This window comes from Euprymna scolopes, chromosome 46 (assembly GCF_053919585.1).
Source record: "Euprymna scolopes isolate OS-2025 chromosome 46, ASM5391958v1, whole genome shotgun sequence".
In the NCBI taxonomy this organism is placed as follows: domain Eukaryota; kingdom Metazoa; phylum Mollusca; class Cephalopoda; order Sepiida; family Sepiolidae; genus Euprymna; species Euprymna scolopes.
The window spans coordinates 87,692,563-87,718,291 of NC_136527.1; the positions used below are offsets into that span (position 1 = coordinate 87,692,563).

General features: G+C 37.8%; 1 protein-coding gene across 1 annotated transcript in view; it reads right to left on the bottom strand.

Annotated features, from left to right (window-relative positions):
- LOC145270603 (uncharacterized) overlaps nucleotides 1-25,729 on the bottom strand; it is a 96,672-nt gene that overhangs the window by 62,033 nt on the left and 8,910 nt on the right. The gene's annotated exons all lie outside the window — the stretch shown is intronic.

Genomic DNA, 25,729 nt, shown 5'->3' on the forward strand with positions numbered 1-25,729 from the left:
AAGAAAAAATCCAAGATGTCTGCCTTCAAAGTGCTGTCATAAAAACATGTTTTCCGCTGTAAAAAACACAAAAAAACTACTCTATCAAATTAAGTGAAATGTTTTTTTGTTTTTTTTCGGAGATCTTCAGTTCAAAACGGATACGTACAATATAAACTTTTTTTGATATTTTCATTTTTATATGTTGATTAAACTGTACAAGTACCAAAGTTTACGCAAATTATAAAAGTAATTTAATTATCAGCGAACGTTGTCTCCTACGAGACCTTGCAGGGGGTTAAAATAGTGACAGCCACCTTAAACCTTGTGTTGCTTTGCGAAGCACCTCCCCTCTCTCTTATCCGATCAAGAGTCTCCCTTATCCCGAAGTCGCCGGATGCCAGCGAGCCACCCTCCTTCGCCCAATTGCAAGGGATGGCTGCCTGGAGGTCACCACCTGTTTAAATGCAATTCTCAAGAGTGCCCATCGGGAGACACGGGATCTCTGTGACGGTGATGATCGACGTTTCCAAAGCGTTTGACACCGTTAATCACGACTCGATCTGCCGGGCAGCGCGCAGGTTTGGCGCACCAGATCCTCTGGTGCGCTACATCCGGGCCGGCTATGATGCTACGACCAGCGTGCTGGGAGACCGGGTTTTTCACCCTTCCCGTGGTGTTCGCCAGGGCGACCCTTTGTTGCCTCTGCTTTTTAACATGGTCATGGATGAGGTTCTTTCCTTGTCCCTTGCCCGAGATCGCTTATCCAATGGGGTCAACTGAGGTAGGGGCGTTAGCTTACGCCGATGACCTTACTCTCTTCGCTCGGACTCCAGAGGGTATGCGAGTAAAGCTTGAGGCGGTGGAACTAGCTTTGGCGCGATCGGGTATGGTGATTAACCCCGCTAAATCACTGTCTCTTGCCATCTTGTCTAACAAGAAGGCGAAAAACGTACACCTGGCCGCAGCGGAGCTTGTCTGTGGTGCTCAACCCGTTCGAACCCTAGGGGTCTTGGATTCGTTTGTGCTGCTCGGGGTCAGTTTCGACTGGAAGGGGATACTTCCCTTTCCACACCACAAGGTGGTCCATGACTGGCTCGGGGAGTTGCATTCTGCTCCGTTAAAGCCGCAGCAGCGCATTGAGCTCTGGCGGGGATATGCGATGCCCCGGCTATTGCATTCATTTGTCTTGGGCAACGTGCGCCACAATACTCTCAGGGCTATCGATGTTAACGTGCGAAACAGCATCCGCAAGTGGCTCAGGCTCCCAAAGGACTGTCCGGTCGGCTTTTTTCATGGTCAGGAATGCTGAAAACGAATATTCGTATATTAATTTTAGGTGAGTAAATTAAGAAGTTGTGTATATATATATATATATATATATATATATATATATATATATAACTACTTCATTTACTCACATAAAATTAATATACGAAAGTATAGATTTATGCATAAACTTTAAGTATTTACTTCAAAACTGCTCAATACGTTGGTAGAGCTCGTTAGTAATTTATGAAATATATATGGCGATTAAGCTACACTGAATATTCGGCGTTTCATCCACTATAGGATTCGTTAGCCTGACGAATCCTATAGTGGATGAAACGCCGAATATTCAGTGTAGCTTAATTGCCATATATATTTCATAAATTAACGAATCCTATAGTGGATGAAACGCCGAATATTCAGTGTAGCTTAATCGCCATATATATTTCATAAATTACTATATATATATATATATATATTTGTTAGTACATTTTCATGTTTTTTAAAGGTAGATAACTCTTATTTTTATTATCTCCCTTGAGAAAGCACACACACATATATATGTATATATATATATATACATATATTTGTGAGTATATTTTCATATGGTTTCCTAAAGGAAACTCTGACTTGATTTATCTGCCTTGATTAATATCTGAGAAGTTCTTTTTGTTTTAACTTATTTTAAAGCGTTTATTTACTTTGGAACATAACAAGTGTTCAGGCTCAAATTAGAACAAGACCGAGGTGACTGTCATGAGACCGTCGTCTCCCTGCATATTAAAACAAAGCCAACCTCCATACGTAGTTAATTGTCATGTCGAAAATAGTAATATATCCAAAAATTACGAAAACTCTACAAGTGCAGAGTTCTTTATAGTTCAAACCAATATTAAGTAATTTTTTTTTTTTTTTTTTTGGCATACATTATTGCTGATATTCATGCTGCTCCTCTTTGATCAAATTGTCTCTAGGATGGATTAGGGTTGGGGGTCAGGGTTAGCCTTTTTTTTTTTATATTTGATATGTAATTCTATGTCGATTTTTTTAATCTTTTCGAATATGCTGAAAACGAATATCACAATTTAATTCGGGGCACATGATGTATAACAAATAGATAACACAGAAAATAGACTTATAGTTTTTAAAGGTTTATTAGAAGAAAAATATGTAACCCACAGTGGGGACCCTAACAGGTACTACCACTCCGGGTCAGAGTGGACCTGGGAGCAATGGTAATTAAAGGGTGGCTCCACACTCCCCAAGCCCGCTTATGGAGCTTTACCATCGGATACAGTTTAAGGTCATATCCAGGACCCTGAAGTGGCGGCGGCTATCCTGTTCTTGTAGAAATTTTGGATGGGAGTGGTCTTCTTCTGGGAGAAGTTTCGGCTGGTTGCTAAATAAAAAGAAAAAAGAGACAAGTTTTAATCCAACGGAAATGGAATCATGTCGTTACAAGTCCGAGTAATTTTGAAATGGATATATCTATAAAAGTGAAAGTGTACAACTTATAGTATAAACCACTGAAATGTTAGATATAGTTTCCTTGGCCATGGATCTAACGTAATAAATTCATATGACCCTTAATCAATAATGGTTAATGTGTCAAAGTTAAAAATAAAGGAAAACATATATATAAGTGTAATTATTACTTCACGCGACAAATAGCTAGGGGGTTGCTTTAATCCACGATGTATTTGTAAGTCATGCCGTGCTTTCTTTTCTCTAGCTTTAATTTAAACCTACGTCACTGCCAGTGGTCATACACGCAAACACGTAACGGGTTCTAGCCTTCCTCCCTGCTACCACGCGTTTTTTCGTTGTTTGGCTCAACACAAAACCCCCAAACTCCCAGGGATAAAATGCTAGTTTTGTACAAAGTACTGAGATGCCAGACAATTATGCTAGTTTAGAACTTTCAGGTCCAAGTAATCAGCCACATTTTTCAGTTTTGGGGCATAAATATTACTGCAAAGGCGTGTAAAGGGCAAACTCGAATTTGAGCGCAATCGTTATTCTAATAATTGCTCATTTTTAATATGCCATTATTATTATCATTTTCTTATATGGATCAGCAAGATATTTTTACTAGTAATAAGTTTATTTTTAGAACAGCTTATCACTTATTCTCTGGTATATTTTTGGTTTTAAAGTATTATTTTAGTATTAGTGTTTAATCTTTCAGTATTTATACAATTTAACATTTTGATATTTACATTTATGTCGAGGTTTAGTGTTTATTATTTGATCGGTTATAACTTAATTTAGCGCTAATTTATAAGTTATGTTTTAGTATCTAATCATGATTTTTTTGTTTTTAATTATTAGTTTTAGTTTTTATAGTTATTTAATATATTATAATTTATTAGAATATATTAACAGTAGTAAAATTATATTACTGATCCATAATGAAAATGATAATTATAGCTGGAACAATTACATCGAGAGCATTGCCAGGGCTGCTGCGAGGAAGGTGGGCTCTCTCTACCGTGCTAGAAAACTTCTAACACCCCAAAGTATCCTGTACCTCTCTAACAAGGCCACTATTCGCCCATGTATGGAGTATTGCTGTCATATTTGGGCTGGTGCATCGGCTACTAGTCTCTCGCTCCTTGACAGGGTTCAAAAAGAAAGTCGCAAATCTGATAGGCCCTAAACTGGCATCTAAGCTTCAGCCTCTGTCCCATCGTCGAAACGTTGCATCCCTCTGCCTGTTCTACAACTATTATAATGGTGAATGCTCTGATGAACTGCAAGCATTTGTGCCCCCACAACGTAAACACCCTCGACAGACCCGACAAGCTGCAAAATCCCACCCCCCACACTGTAGAGATCCCTACATTTAAAAGATCTTTCTACTCCAGTAGTTTCTTCCCCAGAACTGCTAGAATTTGGAATTCCATTCCAGGTCACTGCTTCCCCAACTGTACTGACATGCATAAGTTCAAGTGCAACGTGAACCAACACCTCCCTGCCCAAATCCCTACATAGTACCCCAGTACCCCAGTAGATGTTTCCCCCTGATAGTGGCAAAGTGCCTTGTTTGAGGTAAAAATGTAATAAAAAAAAAAAACAATAGTAATGTAAATATTTGTATATAATTACAAAGCATATTGTTCATGCATTTACATACTTTACTTTAGGCAAATCCACATGAACAAGGAAACCTATCTCTCTCGGCAAAAATGAGTTCAAACTGAAGAAATGTTATATATAATTGTTTTCGGCTAACTTTACCAAATCTGTGCGTATGCTAAACATAAGTAAAAAAAACAAGTAATGTTCAACGCTGCAAGAGAACTAGAAAGAGAATAAAAGTTAATAGACAGGATAAAGTCTGGAACAAAAAGAGAAAAAATTAATTAGCAAAATTTATCAGGTGCGAAAAAAGTGAGTAATGTTCAACGGTACTGGAGAACAAGAAAAGAAAGGGCCAATTAGAAGCTGGAATCATCAAAAGTCATTAGACAAAAAAGAAATCAAGTAAATAGGATGCCATTTATCAGGTGCTGTAAAGAAATGCTCTTTTAGAATCTTCAAGTCTCAACACTCACTAGTAAAAATAAGTCAAAAACAAGTAATGTTCAACGCTGCAAGAGAACTAGAAAGAGAATAAAAGTTAATAGACAGGATAAAGTCTGGAACAAAAAGAGAAAAAATTAATTAGCAAAATTTATCAGGTGCGAAAAAAAGCGAGTAATGTTCAACGGTACTGGAGAACAAGAAAAGAAAGGGCCAATTAGAAGCTGGAATCATCAAAAGTCATTAGACAAAAAAGAAATCAAGTAAATTAAGAAATTAACTGAAACCCATCTAAAACAAAGCAAATTCAGCAGCTGGTACAAAACAAGTGCTGAAAAGGTGGTTTAGAGTCCTGAAGTCTCAACAATCACTAGAAAATTAGAAATAAATCAAGGTAGTTGTTGCAGCACCACCAAGACACATTGATACAATAAATGAAACCTTTATGAATTCGATGGGAAGTTGGAGTTGCTTATAAAAAAAAAAAAATATTATTACTTACTTTAGGAATTTCTGGAACTGCTTCCAAGATGGGGATGAGAGGGGTCATGGGTGTTGCTGCTGCTGGTGCTGAAAACTTGAATAACTTTTTCTTTTTTTTTTAATTGTTTTTTTCTTTTTTTGGTTTGTTTGTTTTATTTATTTTCCTTTATTTCATAGCATTTTATTTTTATGAAATTATTTTTTTGGAAATTATAATTAGGAAATAACAATACTTACTTTATGACTTTCTGGAACTGCATCCAAGATCGGGATGAGAGCGTAACGGCTACTGCTGAAACCTGTAATAACTAGTTGTATTTCACATTATTAGTTTTACATTTTTTTTTTTTTCAGTATATTTTCCTTTAGATCACAGTATTTTAATTTTTGTGAAATTTTCTTTTTTTAAAAAAATATAATTAGAAGAAGATATCAATACTTACTTTATGAGTTTCTGGAACTGCATCCAATATTGGGATGACAGGGTCATGGCTGTTGCTGTTGAAACCTGTAATAACTAGTTGTATTTTGCATTATTATTTTTACATTTTTTTTTTTTTCGGTTTATTTTCCTTTAGATCACAGTATTTTATTTTTTGTGAAATTTTCTTTTTTTAAAAAATTATAATTAGAAGAAGATATCAATACTTACTTTATGAGTTTCTGGAACTGCATCCAATATTGGGATGACAGGGTCATGGCTGTTGCTGTTGAAACCTGTAATAACTAGTTGTATTTTGCATTATTATTTTTACATTTTGTTTTTGTTTTATTTATGTTACTTTAGTACATTGCATTTTACTGAGTGTATGTTAATTATTTTGTTAATTTTTATTAAAATAAAATACCTGTAACAGAAAAATAATTTTGGTTATGATCATGCATGGGTGAATATTTTCGGTTAGACTTGCTAAAGTTGGTTAAAGGAAATATAAGCAGAAAGGAATTCGTTTTAATCACTAGCAACACAACGAAAGAAATACTTACCTGAGGATTGTGCTGATTCTAACTAGAAGCTGCAGTAATGGAAAAGAGGAAAATTAAACTTGTCAATTACAAAAACTGAAATCGAAAAGAAGAAACGCTTGATGCTTTACTCACCTCTGGCTAGTCGTGGTCGCCATCAAACTGAAAAAGGAGGGAAAGGGTGGAATCCACTCGTTACCAGGTACCGTACAGGAAAGGACAGTCTGGGCAGGTAGGTGATGATCTCCCCAAAGTGGAGCGCTACATAAAACATGCATTGCTACGAACATCCTCCGAAAAAGGCGGTTTCTACTCGGAATAAAAGGCGGAGCAGAAAACGGAAGTGTTCTCTCTACTCAACACGATTCCTAGAGAGATACCACAAGATTGTGCGTGAATGAGGAGGAGGTGATGAAAGCTCACAAAACTGCCATTCCTACTATCGTATCGGATATTATTAATCGGAGGTCCATCATTGCATTACCGCCCCAGCTCGTAGTTGATAGATAGTAGGAATAATATTACCAGCGCCCTTCAGGCAGCTTGTGAGAACACACAAACTAATGGTAGTATTACTCTAGTCGTTCCTGGTCGAATGGAGCCATGCATGCATTATGTAGTAACACGAGCACGTGTCGCCTGATAAGAAAGAGCGTAGGCTCACCCACTTGGGGAGATTCCCTATCCAGACTTGCACCTATTTGTACACCTGGAACCGGACTCAGAACCTCGACAATGAGAAGAGTCAAGGAGAGCAAGGTGTTGAACTACCTAAAGAGGTCACCATATAAAACAAGCGTTGCTGTGAACAACCTTCCAAAACGAGGGAAGGGACTTTTTGTTCTCTCTACCCAACAGGATTCCTAGAGAGATACCACTAGATTGTGCGTGAATGTGGAAGAGCCTATGAAAGCTCACAAAACTGCCATTCCTACTATCGTATCGGATATTATTAATCGGAGGTCCATCATTGCATTACCGCCCCAGCTCGTAGTTGATAGATAGTAGGAATAATATTACCAGCGCCCTTCAAGCAGCTTGTGAGCACACGCAAACTAATAGCAGTATTACTCTAGTCGTCCGTAGTCGAGTGGAGGCACGCGTGAATTACATAGTAGAAACACGAGCACGTGTCGCTCCCTCTTCGGGGGAATTCGGAAAAGCGCACCTTGCGCTACAGGTATTTGTTGAGCTGGGAGTTGACTCAACACCTCGACACTGAGAAAAGAGCTTTAGAAAAGCTCCAGATTAGTTACCTGCAAAGTCGAGGAAAGTTGGAGGACCAGGCCTGCGAAGGAGAACACACACAATTTGGGCCTTGATGGAAGCACACGGGAGAGAGGGAGGCCCATTTTTCTCTTTCGGGGGAGTGTTCTCCTTCCAGCCTGCTCGAGCACGTCTTTTCTGCTCGCCACATGCAAGCGTATAAAAAGACGACCAGATGACGGACGCAACAAACTCATGCCGTCATTCATTAACTGGATTTTGATCGGGTTCCGTACAACAAGGTGTTGAACTCCCTAAAGAGGGCACCATATAAAACAAGCGTTGCTGCGAACAACCTTCCAAAACGAGGGAAGGGACTTTTTGTTCTCTCTACCCAACAGGATTCCTAGAGAGATACCACAAGATTGTGCGTGAATGTGGAAGAGCCTATGAAAGCTCACAAAACTGCCATTCCTACTATCGTATCGGATATTGTAACTCGGAGGTCCATCATTGCATTACCGCCCCAGCTCGTAGTTGATAGATAGTAGGAATAATATTACCAGCGCCCTTCAAGCAGCTTGTGAGCACACGCACACTAATTGTAGTATTACTCTAGTCGTTCCTGGTCGAATGGAGCCATGCATGCATTATGTAGTAATAAAATAAAATACCTGTAAGAGAAAAATAATTCTGGCTATGATCAAGCATGGGTGATTATTTTTGGTTAGACTTGCAAAAGTTGGTTAAAGGAAATATAAGCAGAAAGGAATTCGTTTTAATCACTAGCAACACAACGAAAGAAATACTTACCTGAGGACTTGTGCCGATTCTAACTAGAAGCTGCAGTAATGGAAAAGAGGAAAATTAAACTTGTCAATTACAAAAACTGAAATCGAAAAGAAGAAACGCTTGATGCTTTACTCACCTCTGGCTAGTCGTGGTCACCATCAAACTGAAAAACGAGGAAAAGGGTGGAATCCACTCGTTACCAGGTTTCGTACAGGAAAGGACAGTCTGGCCAGGTAGGTGATGATCTCCCCAAAGTGGAGCGCTACATAAAACATGCATTGCTACGAACATCCTCCGAAAAAGGCGGTTTCTACTCGGAATAAAAGGCGGAGCAGAAAACGGAAGTGTTCTCTCTGCTCAACACGATTCCTAGAGAGATACCACAAGATTGTGCGTGAATGAGGAAGAGGCGATGAAAGCTCACAAAACTGCCATTCCTACTATCGTATCGGATATTGTAACTCGGAGGTCCATCATTGCATTACCGCCCCAGCTCGTAGTTGATAGATAGTAGGAATAATATTACCAGCGCCCTTCAAGCAGCTTGTGAGCACACGCAAACTAATGGTAGTATTACTCTAGTCGTTCCTGGTCGAATGGAGCCATGCATGCATTATGTAGTAATAAAATAAAATACCTGTAACAGAAAAATAATTCTGGTTATGATCAAGCATGGGTGAATATTTTTGGTTAGACTTGCAAAAGTTGGTTAAAGGAAATATAAGCAGAAAGGCATTCGTTTTAATCACTAGCAACACAACGAAAGAAATACTTAACTGAGGACTTATGCTGATTCTAACTAGAAGCTGCAGTAATACAAAAGAGGAAAATTAAACTTGTCAATTACAAAAACTGAAACCGAAAAGAAGAAACGCTTGATGCTTTACTCACCTCTGGCTGGTCGTGGTCGCCATCAAACTGAAAAAGGAGGGAAAGGGTGGAATCCACTAGTTACCAGGTACCGTACAGGAAAGGACAGTCTGGCCAGGTAGGTGATGATCTCCCCAAAGTGGAGCGCTACATAAAACATGCATTGCTACGAACATCCTCCGAAAAAGGCGGTTTCTACTCGGAATAAAAGGCGGAGCAGAAAACGGAAGTGTTCTCTCTACTCAACACGATTCCTAGAGAGATACCACAAGATTGTGCGTGAATGTGGAAGAGCCTATGAAAACTCACAAAACTGCCATTCCTACTATCGTATCGGATATTATTAATCGGAGGTCCATCATTGCATTACCGCCCCAGCTCGTAGTTGATAGATAGTAGGAATAATATTACCAGCGCCCTTCAGGCAGCTTGTGAGAACACACAAACTAATGGTAGTATTACTCTAGTCGTTCCTGGTCGAATGGAGCCATGCATGCATTATGTAGTAACACGAGCACGTGTCGCCTGATAAGAAAGAGCGTAGGCTCACCCACTTGGGGAGATTCCCTATCCAGACTTGCACCTATTTGTACACCTGGAACCGGACTCAGAACCTCGACAATGAGAAGAGTCAAGGAGAGCAAGGTGTTGAACTACCTAAAGAGGTCACCATATAAAACAAGCGTTGCTGTGAACAACCTTCCAAAACGAGGGAAGGGACTTTTTGTTCTCTCTACCCAACAGGATTCCTAGAGAGATACCACAAGATTGTGCGTGAATGTGGAAGAGCCTATGAAAGCTCACAAAACTGCCATTCCTACTATCGTATCGGATATTATTAATCGGAGGTCCATCATTGCATTACCGCCCCAGCTCGTAGTTGATAGATAGTAGGAATAATATTACCAGCGCCCTTCAAGCAGCTTGTGAGCACACGCAAACTAATAGCAGTATTACTCTAGTCGTCCGTAGTCGAGTGGAGGCACGCGTGAATTACATAGTAGAAACACGAGCACGTGTCGCTCCCTCTTCGGGGGAATTCGGAAAAGCGCACCTTGCGCTGCAGGTATTTGTTGAGCTGGGAGTTGACTCAACACCTCGACACTGAGAAAAGAGCTTTAGAAAAGCTCCAGATTAGTTACCTGCAAAGTCGAGGAAAGTTGGAGGACCAGGCCTGCGAAGGAGAACACACACAATTTGGGCCTTGATGGAAGCACACGGGAGAGAGGGAGGCCCATTTTTCTCTTTCGGGGGAGTGTTCTCCTTCCAGCCTGCTCGAGCACGTCTTTTCTGCTCGCCACATGCAAGCGTATAAAAAGACGACCAGATGACGGACGCAACAAACTCATGCCATCATTAACTGGATTTTGATCGGGTTCCGTACAACAAGGTGTTGAACTCCCTAAAGAGGGCACCATATAAAACAAGCGTTGCTGCGAACAACCTTCCAAAACAAGGGAAGGGACTTCTTGTTCTCTCTACCCAACAGGATTCCTAGAGAGATACCACAAGATTGTGCGTGAATGTGGAAGAGCCTATGAAAGCTCACAAAACTGCCATTCCTACTATCGTATCGGATATTATTAATCGGAGGTCCATCATTGCATTACCGCCCCAGCTCGTAGTTGATAGATAGTAGGAATAATATTACCAGCGCCCTTCAAGCAGCTTGTGAGCACACACAAACTATTTTAGTATTACTCTAGTCATCCGTAGTCAAGTGGAGGCACGCATGCATTACACAGTAGAAACACGAGCACGTGTCGCTCCCTCTTCGGGGAAATTCGGAGAAGCGCACCTTGCACTGCAGGTATTTGTTGAGCTGGAAGTGTGGACTCAACACCCCGACACTGATAAAAGAGCTTTAGAAAGCCTCCAAACCAGTTACCTGCAAAGTCGGGGAAACTTGGAGAAGCAGGCCTGCGGAGGAGAACACGCTCAAATGGGGCCTTGGAAGCAAACGGGAGGGGTTAGGGTTAGGATAAGGGAAAGGGATAGGGTAAGGCCCATTTTTCTTTTTTTGTTCGGGGAATGTTCTCCTTTCAGCCTGCTCCTTCCTTAACACGTCTTCTTTGCTCGCCACATGCAAGCGTATAAAAAGACGACCAGATGACGGACGTCATTTCCTGGATTTTGTTTTGCCAGAGCCCATTTAGCCGTGTAGTTGTTGTTCAACTACAACGTTACACCCCCCTACCACGGTGAGGATAGGGTTGGACTTTAGGGGGGAAAATACACATCCACATTTACTAATCTTACTCTTGCAATTTTGTTGTAATAAACAAAAAATTAGGAAATTCTTTAATGATTGCATTTTCGTAATTTTGGGATATGTTACGATTGTCGACTACAACTCAGTAGCTAGGATTCTTTTTTTTTTTTTTTTTTTAAATATCAATTCGAAATGGCGACCGATTCTCTCTTTAACACGGTAAGTTCGGGAAAAGGTGTTATAAATAATAAACTAGACCAAATACTATTAAAAAACCACCGAATATATGTCAAGTTATGTCACGGTAACATATATTGAGCGAATTTCTAAAAGTATTTTGTCTAGTTTATTATTTATTACATCTTTTTCCGAACTTACCGTGTTAAAGATAGAGTCGGTCGCCATTTTGAATTTTCCAATATATCGGTAAACACTGTTTTTTCGAGCTGAATAAACATGTTTAATTTAATAAAAACACGAAAATTATATACAGTTTGGTAAAAAAGTAATTTATCTTGCCTTTGATAACATTTATTTGTTATATATTTGTTTTTTGACAACTGTTTCGAATCTATGTGTCCAGTACTAATACACACCCGGTTATTCTATATTAAATAAATACTGAAATCAAATTATGAATAAAAAAAAATATAAAAAAACTGAACTAATTTGGTGGGCTGAAATAAGGAACCAAGCAGAGAGCCGATGCGAGGTTAAAGAGACAGACAGACAGAGGATGTAGTTGGAGAGATACAGTACAGCTAGATAGATAGATAGACAGACAGACAGACAGAGAAATATTTTTAATTTAAATCTAAATTAACGTCTTCTTATTTAATTTGTTAGGTGAAAGTCTACATATAATATTATTTAAACAAATAAAATGAGTAAACGGTCGGTAATTTCCGTAACGCCGACCACAACACTCGTGAAATTCCGTGGAGACAAGTTCGTCAAGGGAGACAATCAAGATTTCCGATTATCTGCCCTTGATTTCTTAGTCTGGCTTTTGCTTATACGCCATATCAACCCTTTTCCAGGTTATTTAATGGCGATTTCAGTATTTTGGAATGAAAATGCTTTTTATAGAATAATTTTTTTTTTTTTTTTTTTATTTATGATTAAATAAGCGACGTGGTTATTCTATATTAAATAAATGCTGAAATAAAATTATAAATAAATAAAAAAATACAATATAAAACCATCGATAATTTAACACATTCTCAAACAGAAGATTAATACTCGATTTAAAGTTTGCAGCAAACTATTAAAAATACAACAAATTATAAATAAATATACATTTTATTTGACAATGATATCTGTAAAAAAAGGAAACGTGTAGTATCTGTTCTTTTTTTTTTTTCGTTTAATGACATGAAATAATTATAGGGTTTGTATTACTGTACACATAGATTCGAAAAAGTTGTCAATAAACAAATATATAACAAATAAATGTTATCAAAGGCAAGATAAATTACTTTTCTACCAAACTGGATATAATTTTCGTGTTTTTATTCAGTTTAACATGTTTATTCAGCTCGAAAAGAATACAGTGTTTACCGATGTATTGGAAAATTCTAAATGGCGACCGACTGTCTCTTTAACACGGTAAGTTCGGGAAAAGGTGTTATAAATAATAAACTAGACAAAATACTATTAAAAAACCACCGAATATATGTCAAGTTATGTCACGTTAACATATATTGAGCGAATTTCTCAAAGTATTTTGTCTAGTTTATTATTTATTAATAAATCTTGCGCATTTGGGGTAACGTACCCCTCCTGCCTGGCATCGTGGCGGTTGCACTGGCCGCTGACGCAGACCAAAGTGTAGTGGGGGAAAAGAAAACCCAGGGGAATGGAGGGGGAGGAGCGGACTTTGAAGAAATTAGAGTTTTTGACTTCCCCTCACGGGGATGTCGGGTTAGCAGCTCAGATCCCCCCGCGAGGGGGGGGGGGGGAGAGCAGAGAAGAAAGACGCAGTGGGTGCTAGCGGGCCAGAGTGCCGCGTCGCAATTAAGAGAGAGAGGGGATAGGAATCCCTGCCCACAGAGGGGAGCAGAAACGAAGCACCCGCCCTACCCCACGTCACCCTACCCACTAACTTACCCCAACGGAAGCGAGAAAGAGAGCCCTGTCTGCTCGATCCACTGGGAGAGCAGCGAAGATAGATAAAGTTTGGGCCTGGCAGGTCAGTGCTGCTCAGGCAATTAAGTGTGGAGAAATTAGACCATCCCCTGTCTCTAGAGGGAAGAGACCGGAACGAAGAAAAAACGCATGCAAAAAACCAGCAAGAGCAGGTCTCAATTACCAGCTAGTGGTGTTGGTCCCGAGATTCCAGTCTCCCAAAAAAGGGGATCGGTTTCGGGTCCAAGCTCCCAACTACCCACTAACTTACCCCAACGGAAGCGAGAAAGAGAGCCCTGTCTGCTCGATCCACTGGGAGAGCAGCGAAGATAGACAAAGTTTGGGCCTGGCAGGTCAGTGCTGCTCAGGCAATTAAGTGTGGAGAAATTAGACCATCCCCTGTCTCTAGAGGGAAGAGACCGGAACGAAGAAAAAACGCATGCAAAAAAACAACAAAAGCAGGTCTCAACTACCAGCTAGTGGTGTTGGTCCCGAGATTCCAGTCTCCCAAAAAAGGGGATCGGTTTCGGGTCCAAGCTCCCAACTACCCACTAACTTACCCCAACGGAAGCGAGAAAGAGAGCCCTGTCTGCTCGATCCACTGGGAGAGCAGCGAAGATAGACAAAGTTTGGGCCTGGCAGGTCAGTGCTGCTCAGGCAATTAAGTGTGGAGAAATTAGACCATCCCCTGTCTCTAGAGGGAAGAGACCGGAACGAAGAAAAAACGCATGCAAAAAAACAACAAAAGCAGGTCTCAACTACCAGCTAGTGGTGTTGGTCCCGAGATTCCAGTCTCCCAAAAAAGGGGATCGGTTTCCGGGTCCAAGCTCCCACAAATGTGGAGTCGGTCCTTGCTAACGAAGATTAGTATGAAAACACCTTAACCTATCCAGAAAGCCCGGTGGCGGACAGTTTCGTAACTGAGAGAACAGATACTACACTTTGATCTTGTCACGAGGGCCGAGAAAGTCGTGTAAAATTCAATACATAAAATCAACACCTTTAATTTCTATGAATCGTCATTCGCGTATCGGTGCGAAGTCAAGTGTCGGCGTTAGAAAGCCGTTCTTAACATGGAGAGATTGGGATACGGCCATTCCGAAAGTCGTTCTTAAAATGGAGAGAGGAGGAGGGCGTTTTGTAACCATTCCGTACAAGCATCTAACAATTTAATAACAACCATCAAATGTTAAATAAAAATAAGATCAATAAAAAAATAAATAAAAATAAAAAAACATCAAATCAAATAAAAACAACGATCAATGTGTCATATCTGTTAACGAAAATATTTTTTTTAATTATTAGCAAATAATTCAAAGTGTAGTATCTGTTTTATTATTATTAATGACAGTTTAAAGGCTCCAAAATCACTTTCGAATTCAACATCAACTGTCGCATTAACTCGCATTCCTACAATTCTGAAATCTCGTCCCAATAGTGTAGAAGCGCCCATTTCAACCTAATAACATGGATTTCAATATCTAATAAAAAACATGTACTAATTTTTATACAAATACAGAAAAAAGAAACGGTTACTACGTTTAGCCAGAAAGACATAATTAGTAATTATGCATTTATGTTACCGTGTTTTTGTATTTCCTTTTTTGTTTTGTTTTTTTCGTTTTTTCATTTGAAATTCAAGTTTCACGACAACTTGATTACAATGTTAGAATACAAAGAATAGATTTCTAAATAATACCGTTTTTATTTCGGCACGGTAGCATAACTGCATATACTTTTGCAGGTTTTTGTTTTTTTCCTATTATAATCATACGTATATTTTGTGTCTATGACGTAACTGTTCCTTAGTTCGTCTTTATCAATGTTACAGCATATTCCAAATATCACATCCATCTGTAGAGTGGTTTATTTAAGTGATATTCATTAACAAATATAGGGTTTGTATTACTGTACACATAGATATAAATTATACTGAATATTATATATAAAGAACGAAATGTGTAGTGTCTGTTCATTTTTTTTTTCGTTTAATAACACGAGGTAATTATAATAACTTAAATAAAATATCATTTTTTTTTTATTATTCACTTTAAACATTAAAAAAAAAACAAGATTATTATTTTACATAAAAGAAATGCTGAAATAAAATCACAAATTATACCAAAAATTACTTACTTTTCTTCTAGTGAAAACTCCCAGTAAAAATACATGTGTCTCTAACCACGACGTTTCGTGAAATGGCAAATTCCACCCAAACATATTTCTTCCCGCGTTTATTTCATGTGAGCACGAGAGAGAGAGAGAGAGAGAGAGAGAGAGAGAGAGAGAGAGAGGGGGAGAGAGAGAGAGACAGAAAGAGAGAGAGGGGGGGGAGAGAAAGACGGAAAATAATGAAATTATGAAAGTAATAAAACAATAAAACTTCCATCCACACACCCACACACTCCGCACGTGCACTCTTGCCCGGGGTCAAACGGAAGTCAAATGAAATAGATTACATCTCGTCAAAGTTTTGTTTCTGTCATGACGTGGCGAAGGGTGGGGGTATCAAGCGAATTTGAAATTCAACGAATTTTATTTCAACGCGCCAATTCCTCCCCCTCCCACCGCCTCCCTCTTTCGAATCGTAAAAATAACTGGTTTTTTTTTGTTATTAAATTGTATTTTTTTAAGAAATCGTTACCTTAAAAGTTCAGAAAGCCATTCTTAATGTAGAGAGGATCATGTTAACTATTCTGTCCAATAATTTAATAAGCAGAAGATCTGATAAAAATTCAATTTAACTTGTATTAACACTTTCAATCTCTCCATGATAAGAACGGCTTTCTGAAAAAAAAACACCTCACAATCTGGAAAGCCGTTCTTACCATGGAGAGATTGGGCTCCCCCCAATTCCGAAAGTCGTTCTTAAAATGGGGAGAGGAAGGCGTTTTGTAACTATTCCGTACAGTCACCTAACTATTTAATAAAAAAAAACATCGGGTTTGTATTACTGTACACATAGATTCGAAAAAGTTGTCAAAAAACAAATATATAACAAATAAATGTTATCAAAAGGCAAGATAAGTTACTTTTCTACCAAACTGGATATAATTTTTGTGTTTTTATTCAAGGTAACATGTTTATTCAGCTCGAAAAACATAGTGTTTACCGATGTATTGGAACATTCAAAATGGCGTCTGATTCTCTCTTTAACACGGTAAGTTTGGGAAAAGGTGTTATAAATAAAAAACTATACACAATACTACTAAAAACCCGCCGAATATATGTCCACCTATGTTACGGTAACATATATTGATCGAGTTTGTACAGTATTTTATCTGGGTTTTTATTTATAACACCTTTTCCCAAACTTACGGCTGAATAAACATGTTATATTGAATAAAAACACGAAAAATATATCCAGTTGGGTAGAAAAGTAACTTATCTTGCCTTTGATAACATTTATTTGTTATATATTTGTTTTTATTACAACTTTTTCGAATCTATGTGTACAGTAATACAACACCAAAACATTAAATGTTAAATGAAAATAAGATCAATAAAAAATAAATAAATATAAAATACATCAAATCAAATAAAATAAACGATCAATGTGTAGTATCTGTTAACGAAAATATTTTTTTATATACACGTTGACTTGCCTTGGTCTATAGAATCTAACTCTCATTCAGGTATGCTGAAAACGAATATCGCAAGGAAAAGTAGCTAAGACAAATAGTTTTAGAGCAAGTTTTATTAATGCGTGTATTGTGAAATGTAAATCACTGGCGACCATGTTTGAACAGTTTGAACAGGCGGCGTATGAAAGGGGCCAACTCTCAGTTTGTTCAGGTATGCTGAAAACGAATATCGCAGCAGAACTTAAAACACTTGTTCAAGTACGTAGAAGAGTAACTTATCTTGCCTTTGGTAACATTTATATATTATATATTTGTTTTGTATATCAACTTTTACGCTTGGTTGTCTTAACTCCGAAGGATTAACCTTAGAATTTCCACAGGTCTCATTAGTTAAAACGAATTATTTCGCGGTCCAAATTGGCGTGAAATAAACAAATCTGACTGACACAGGGTTTGCCATTTCCGGTTGTCGCCGCCGACAACGCTCTTATATTTACAATCGAAAGCGTCGCCAAGTCCGTTCGTCGCTGTGTCTGTGTGTGTACCTATTTACTATGCCTCCCCACGGGACAGAGTTAGACACCAGGGTCGTTTTTTTAACGTGGAGAAAAGGTACAAAAATAAAAACTGTCTCAGTCGTGAAGGATTTCTCCTCCACCGAAAGAGAACAAGAAATAGAAGTGCAGCATCTGAAGAACAGATGGTATTTATTTGCTCCCCCACCACCGAGCAAATTAGGCACAAGGCCGATTTTTAATGTGAGGACTGAGGGGGAAATGGGGAACAACTCCCCGGGGAGTAGGGGAGCGGGATGGTGACAATTGGTATGAAGGGTTACCCCTACATTGACCAAGGTCTTATATGTGGGGTCAGCCCCATATACGGTCTTTGCTGGCAGTATCTGCCGGAACAGATGGTATTTATTTGCTCCCCCACCAAGCAAATTAGGCACAAGGCCGATTTTTAATGTGAGGAGTGAAGGGAGGGGGAAGGGAAAAAGGGGACCAGCTCCCGAGAGGTGGGAAATGGGAGCTGGTTAATGGTCAGGCATGTGGGGTTGCCCCCACATCTGGTCTTTGCTAGTCATAGCTAGTCATAGCCTGCAGTATCTGCCGGAACATCTTGTCACGAGGGCCGGCAAAGTCGTAAAATTCAATACATAAAATCAACAGCTTTCATTTCTATGTATCGTCATTCGCGTATCGGTGCGAAGTCGAGTGTCGGCGTTCTTGTCTCATTGAAGGGGAAGTAAGTTTTTTAACACAGTTGCGTTGGAAATGCATTTCTGCACGTGCATGGCTGGACGATAAGAATAACATTACAAATAAAAACAATAATTATTATCTTCAAGTCTCTTCTTAAAGGGGCTTTTCGGCTGGCTACGAAGTTACAACTAGCTAATCGACACTCGACACTGTCAATGAGTTATGCGAAACAGACGGACTGTTCCGCTGTATCACAGTTATTAAGTGTGGTTAGACTGAAACTCATTAAAGCCAGTAATCTAAGTTTCAACTAGCTAATAGACATTCGGCACTTTCAATGAGTTATGCGATCACCGCCACTTGTCCAAAAACGGACTGTTCCGCTGTATCACAGTTATTAAGGGTGGTTAGAGTGTAACTCATCAGAGCCAGTAACCTAACTTACAACTAGCTAGTTGACATTCGACACTGTCATTGAGTTATGCGATACACTGCTAATTGTCCAGAGACGGACTGTTCTACTGTATCACAGTTGTAAAGGGTGGTTAGACTAAAACTCATAAGAGCCAGTAATCTAATTTACAACTAGCTTATCGACAGTAGAGATTTTCACTGAGTTTACGTGTGTGTGTGTGTGTGTGTGTGCTTCGTTAACATTCGGACTGTCATTTTAAAATCGTTCGGGTATGCTGAAAACGAATATCGCAAGGAAAATTAGCACAGACACGTAGTTTTCGATTTATTAATGCGTGTATTTTGAAATGTAAATCACTGGCGACCATGTTTGAACAGGCGGCATATGAAAGGGGCCAACCGTCAGTTTGTTCAGGTATGCTGAAAACGAATATCGCAAGGAAAATTAGCAGAGACAAATAGTTTTGGAGCTAGTTTTATTAATGCGTGTATTTTGAAATGTAAATCACGGCGACCATGTTTGAACAGGCAGCATATGAAAGGGGCCAACCCTCAGTTTGTTCAGGTATGCTGAAAACGAATATCGCAAGGAAAATTAGCACAGACAGACGAATAGTTTTCGAGATAGTAATGCGTGTATTTTGAAATGTAAATCACTGGCGACCATGTTTGAACAGGCGGCATATGAAAGCGGCCAACCATCAAGTTGTTCAGGTATGCTGAAAACGAATATCGCAAGGAAAATTAGCAGAGAATGACCGACTACTAGTTTTGGAGCTTGTTTTATTAATGCGTGTATTTTGAAATGTAAATCGCTGGCGACCATGTGTGAACAGTTTTAACAGGCGGCATATGAAAGGGGCCAACCCTCAGTTTGTTCAGGTATGCTGAAAACGAATATCGCAAGGAAAACCAGCACAGACTGACTATAGACTCACCATCAAAGTATTGAAATATTTTTTATTTTATAAAGGAATCATTACTTATCAAGCCCCAGAGGCCACTCGAGGATAAGGGTTAAAGTGTGTACATACAGTAGTCAATGGACAATATCATAGTAATCGTTAGAAGTGTAAATTTGGTAAATTGGATTATTTAAGAGGAACGGCTCATCAAGAACTTGTTTACATTGGACTTGAAGACGACGAAATAAAAATATAAAGTTGAAAGAACTAGCAAAAAATATCATTTTAACGATGCATTTCAAATCGTAAACTGCCTGTTTACATTCTTTTTTACATTTTTCGAAGATAATAAAAAGTGTAAAAAAAAGCAAACCTTTAGAATCCTAAAAAGATCTCCCGGGAGCATTTTTGCAAGATGAAAAATATACAAACCAAAATAAAGAGAGGAGGCAACCCTGCTCAAAAATATGGCTTATTACATCGCCTAAAAAAAGAAGAAGAATCGGTGGCTCCGTGGGGAAGTAAATTGTATTCTTTTTTCTAACTTGGTTTACCAAAAGTTTTTATTGCTAACATTTATTTTCATGAACTCTATCTAACCACACCTCACAACCCTAATCTGGCCGGTCGGGGAAAAACGTTTTTATTTTTTTAAATTTTCGTGAATACGACAACACACATACGCACGCATGTACACACATACACACACACACGCACGCACACATAAGCATATCGCTTGTCACCAAGCTAAAGAAGAGAGAGAGAGAGTGGGGGAAGGAGAGAAAGGGTCGTACGTGCCGGGGTCAAACAGAAGTTAAATGAAATCGATTATAAATCGCTCGACAAAGTTGTGTCAGAACTTTTTATTCTATGAAACTTAAGATTAATAAAACGAAATAATCGTGACCCGTGGAAATTTCATGGCGAATATTTCGCATTCAAGAGAACAAAACGAAAAAGTAGTGAACAAATAAATATATAAGAAAATGAATGTTACCAAAGGCAAGGTAAGTTACTCTTCTACCTAGATCACATTTTTGTTGTTTTAACTTATTTTAAAACGTTTATTTAACACAAACAAAAGTAGCGCACGGTTTTAAGTTAGAACAATAAAGAAGTGTCTGACATTTTACAGACATCTTGTGAGACTCGATAATCGCTCCAAACTCGAAAATTAAGCAAAATACTGGTAGGAACACATCCAATAAATGTCAGCAAACGTTCGAACATGTTTTCTTTTTCACATTAGCGAAACACTTATCAGAGAAAAAGCGAAAATGAGAAGCAAACACAAATGAAGAAGTCGGTTTTTATCGTTGAGCACAAAAACAACAAAAAAAAGAGTATCTAATCTAATAGGCCCCGTGCGTGCTATAGGTCAATCTCCAACGTCTGTCCCATCGCCTCCTCGGTGTTGCATCCCTGTTTACAAGTACTTTAATGGGATGTGCTCTGATGAACCCATAGCACTTATACCAGTGCCCGGAAAACTTGTCCAGAGAAAACTCGTCTCCGGAAAAACCGTACCCGGAAAACTCGAACCGTCAGTTTTTTCAGGTATGCTGAAAACGAATATCGCAAGGAAAATTAGCAGAGAAAAATAGTCTTGGAGCTAGTTTTATTAATGCGTGTATTTTGAAATGTAAATCACTGGCGACCATATATATATATATATATATATATATATATATATTATATTTTTAACTTTTTATAACTTTTTAAATTACCGGGTGCTAACCTCTCTCTCTCTCTCTCTCTCTCTCTCTCTCTCTCAACGACGCACACACCCACATACACACACACTTGCATAAACACACACACACACACGCCCACGTTCACTCTTCAAACTAAACAAATTTAACTCAGCACACACACACACACACACATACACACACTCGCATAAAGACACCAACACACACAAACACAAAGTATTACTCTGTGTGTGCGTGCGTGCGTGCGCGCATATCACGCCACATTCACTCTTCAACTAAACAAGTTTAAATCAACCAATGAAAAGGCAGCTAGGTAACACAAACTCCATAAAAGGTAAAAAGGTTGCGTCATCGACTGCGAACTGTTCGGTTTTTCCCGGAAAAAGTTAACGGTTTTCACGCCGATGGTGAAATATAAAAAGAGCCCTAAAACGGGCTGTAAATTCAGTTTGGACCCTGGCAGCGAGATGAGTTCCGGAAGAATAGATGACCAGCCAGTCGACCCAGCTAAGCCGCCGCCCTGCAGCTCCTCTGTCTACTTCTCTGATGTCAAAAAAAAAAAGGTATTTCTTGTCGTTTCAAAGTAGATGACGCATTTATTTCAGTTGTGTAAACTGCACAAGTGTTCAAATGAACGTTGTTAGTATGAGCACAGTTCATAAACACGTCGAATTTCTTTTCAAATTTCGACACTTGTGTAGTTTACACGATTTTAACGTTTAACGTCTTTTTATATTTTATTATACTGTTAGAAAGCCAGCCAACAAATATTACCGTGACAATTGTGCAGTTTATAGACCATGCTGTTCTTGGTTAAAATATTTAAATTTAAATCTAAATTAACGTCTTTTTTTTTTAATTTGTTAGATGAAAGCATACATATAATATTATTTAAGGGTGGTCAATAAACTATAGAATTACCGTGACAATTGTGCAATTTATAAACCGTGCTGTTCTGGGAAAAAAATATTAAAATTTAAATCTAAATTAACGTCTTTTTTTTTTTAATTTGTTAGGTGAAAGCATACATATAATATTATTTAAGGGTGGTCGATAAACTATAGAATTACCGTGACAATTGTGCAGTTTATAAACCGTTCTGTTCTGGGAAAAAAATATTAAAAATTTAATCTTAATTAACGTCTTTTTTTTTTAATTTGTTAGATGAAAGCATACATATAATATTATTTAAGGGTGGTCGATAAACTATAGAATTACCGTGACAATTGTGCAGTTTATAAACCGTGCTGTTCTGGGAAAAAAATATTAAAATTTAAATCTAAATTAACGTCTTTTTTTTAAATTTGTTAGGTGAAAGCATACATATAATATTATTTAAGGGTGGTCGATAAACTATAGAATTACCGTGACAATTGTGCAGTTTATAATCCGTGCTGTTCTGGGGAAAAAATATTAAAATTTAAATCTAAATTAACGCCTTTTTTTTAAATTTGTTAGATGAAAGCATGTATATAATATTATTTAAGGGCGGTCCATAAACTGTAGAATTACCGTGACAATTGTGCAGTTTATAAACCGTTCTTTTATTGGATAAAATACTGGATGTGTATTTTCCCCCCTAAAGTCCAACCCTATCCTCACCGTGGTAGGGGGTGTAACGTTGTAGTTTAACAGCTACACGGCTAAATGGGCTCTGGCAAAAAAAAAAAAAAAAAAATCCAGAAAATGTCGGCATTAGTTTGTTGCGTCCGTCATCTGGTCGTCTTTTTATACGCTTGCATGTGGCGAGCAAAAAGGCGTGATGGGGGCAGGCTGAAAGGAGAACAATACCCGAAAGATGTAAACCGAACGAAAGAGAAAAATGGGCCTCCCTGCAAGGCCCCGTGTTCTCCCCAGCCTGCTCCCAGTTTCCCCGACTTTGCATGCAACTGGTTTTGAGCTTTTGGAAAGCTCTTTTCTCAGTGTCGGGGTGTTGACTCCACTTCCAAGTTAACAAATAGCTGCAAGTCTGGGTACGGTCCGATTGGTTCCGAAGCTCTTCCGCTGTGAGGTGCGCTTTCGAATCTCCCGAAGGGGGCTACCCTCTAAGCAGGCGACACGTGCTCGTGTTACTATGTAATGCAGGCTTGCCTCAACTCGACTAAGGACGACTAGAGTTCGACTAGATTGTGTGCTCACAAGCCGCTTTAAGGCCGCTTTTATTATTCCTACTGTCTAGGAACTCCGAAACGGTATGGTAGTGCAATTATATATGACCGTCCTCCAATACGAAATGGTAGTGCAATTATATATGACGGTCCTCCGATATGATAGTAGGAATGCCAGTTTTGTGAGCGATCATCGCCGTCTTATGAACACAAACTAGTGGTCTCTTTACGAATCCTGTTGGGTAGAGAGAACACCTCTGTTTTCTGCTCCGCCTGTTATTCTGAGTAGAAACTGCTTTTTAGGAGATGTTTGCAGCAAAGCTTGTTTTTATATAGTGCCCCTCCTTTCGGGAGTTCATCACCTCGCTGCCCAGACGAGAGCTTTCTCCGGTGGAACCTCTTTTTTTTTCTTTTTTTTATTTTACTTTCCAGTTTAATGGCGAACGAACAGTCACGAGCAAGTGGTCTGCACCGACAGGAAGATGAGTATAGTATCACCCTTTCTTCTTTTTATTTCGATTTCAGTCTTTGTGATTTGATAATTTAATTTAACTGTTTCCATTGTTCCAGCTTTCACACAGCAGTAGATTATCAACACTATAAATATCATCTCTTTTTTATAGATTGGAACAAGCAATGAAACCTAGCAGCATCACCGTTCCTGTCTGCCACATGTCTTGTGCACTTTGAATCCAGTATTTCTTTCTTTGGGTTCAAGCACATCTGGGTACAATCAAACTGCGTATGATGTATGTCTATCTGTTTCTTCCAACATTAGCATCTCGAAGTCTTGGCAGCAATCATTGTCATAGAAGTAGAGTAAGTATTCTTTTTCTTTCCTTCTGTGTGTATATCTTTGTAATTTCAGGTACTCCTCTTGATCATGATGGAATTCTACTATCAGCTATTGTGAGAATTATGTGCATTGGAAAAAACAACTGAATCCAGCAGCATCACCTATCCTATCTGCCACATGTTTCCTGTAGTTACAGAAGTCCTCAAGTAAGTGTTTCTTTCTTTGTGTACATGCACATCTGGGTACAATCAAATTCTAAACTATTAGCTTTATTTAAATGAATGCAGTTCTGCTTGTATTTCTTCTCATCAGCTAACTTATGCAACTACAAAAAAAAAAGTAGTACATGGGTGTTTGATCATAACCAGAAAGTTAAATATATCATTAAAAAAGAAAAGTTTTTAAATTATTAAAAGAAAAAAAATCCTCACATTAAAAAATATATATATGTAACAAAGAACACAAACAAACATGAAATTGCCATGAGTTTCAGCAAGAAGCAGAACAGAGAAAAAGTGGAGATAACACCTGGGAAGTAACAGGTAAGAATTTTCCTTATTTCTTATCTCAACTAGCACATAGATTTTTTTCAAATATACATTAAAAAAAATTACCCAAGTAAAACAATTGATGGAAAAACTAAGCATTAAAATTCAATTAAGCATAAAAAAGATAACTTCTAATAATTATGTCATCTATATACAAATTGTCTCCCTTTAATATGTGTATGTATATATATATATACATATATATATATATATATAATCAAGGGAGACAATTTGTATATAGACGACAATTATTAGAAGTTATTTTTTTATTGAAATATATGTATATATATATATATTTATATATATAATATATATATTCAAGGGAGACAATTTTTATATAGATCATATAATTATTTGAAGTTATTTAATTCAAATATATATATATATATATATATATGTATATATATATATATTTATTTCAATTAAAAAAATAACTTCTAATAACTGTCTTCTATATTCAAATTGTCTCCCTTGAATATATATATATATATATATATATATATATATATATATATTCGAGGGAGACAATTTGTATAAAGATCACATAATCATTAGAACTTATTCTTTTTAATTCACATAAATATATATATATATATATATATATATAATATATATATATATATATATATATATATTCAAGGCAGACAATTTGTATAAAGATCAGATAATTATTAGGAGTTATGTTTTAATTGATATAAATATGCATATATATATATATATATATATATATATGAAAATAATGGAAATAGAAGTTATGTTTTAATTGATATATATATGAAAATATATATATATATATATGAAAATATATATATATATATATATATATATATATATATATATATTTTATACTAGCATGAGTTCCTGGCGTAGCCCCGGTGTTTAGCGGTGTATGCTGCCCCCCTCCCCAACCAAAAAAAAAAAACAGAAAAACGGTTAATTTTAAAAAATTTGACCCCTATTATGAACCTTTACAATTTATTGTTTTGGGCTCCAATGGAGATATTAAGTTAGATCCATGTCCAAGGTAA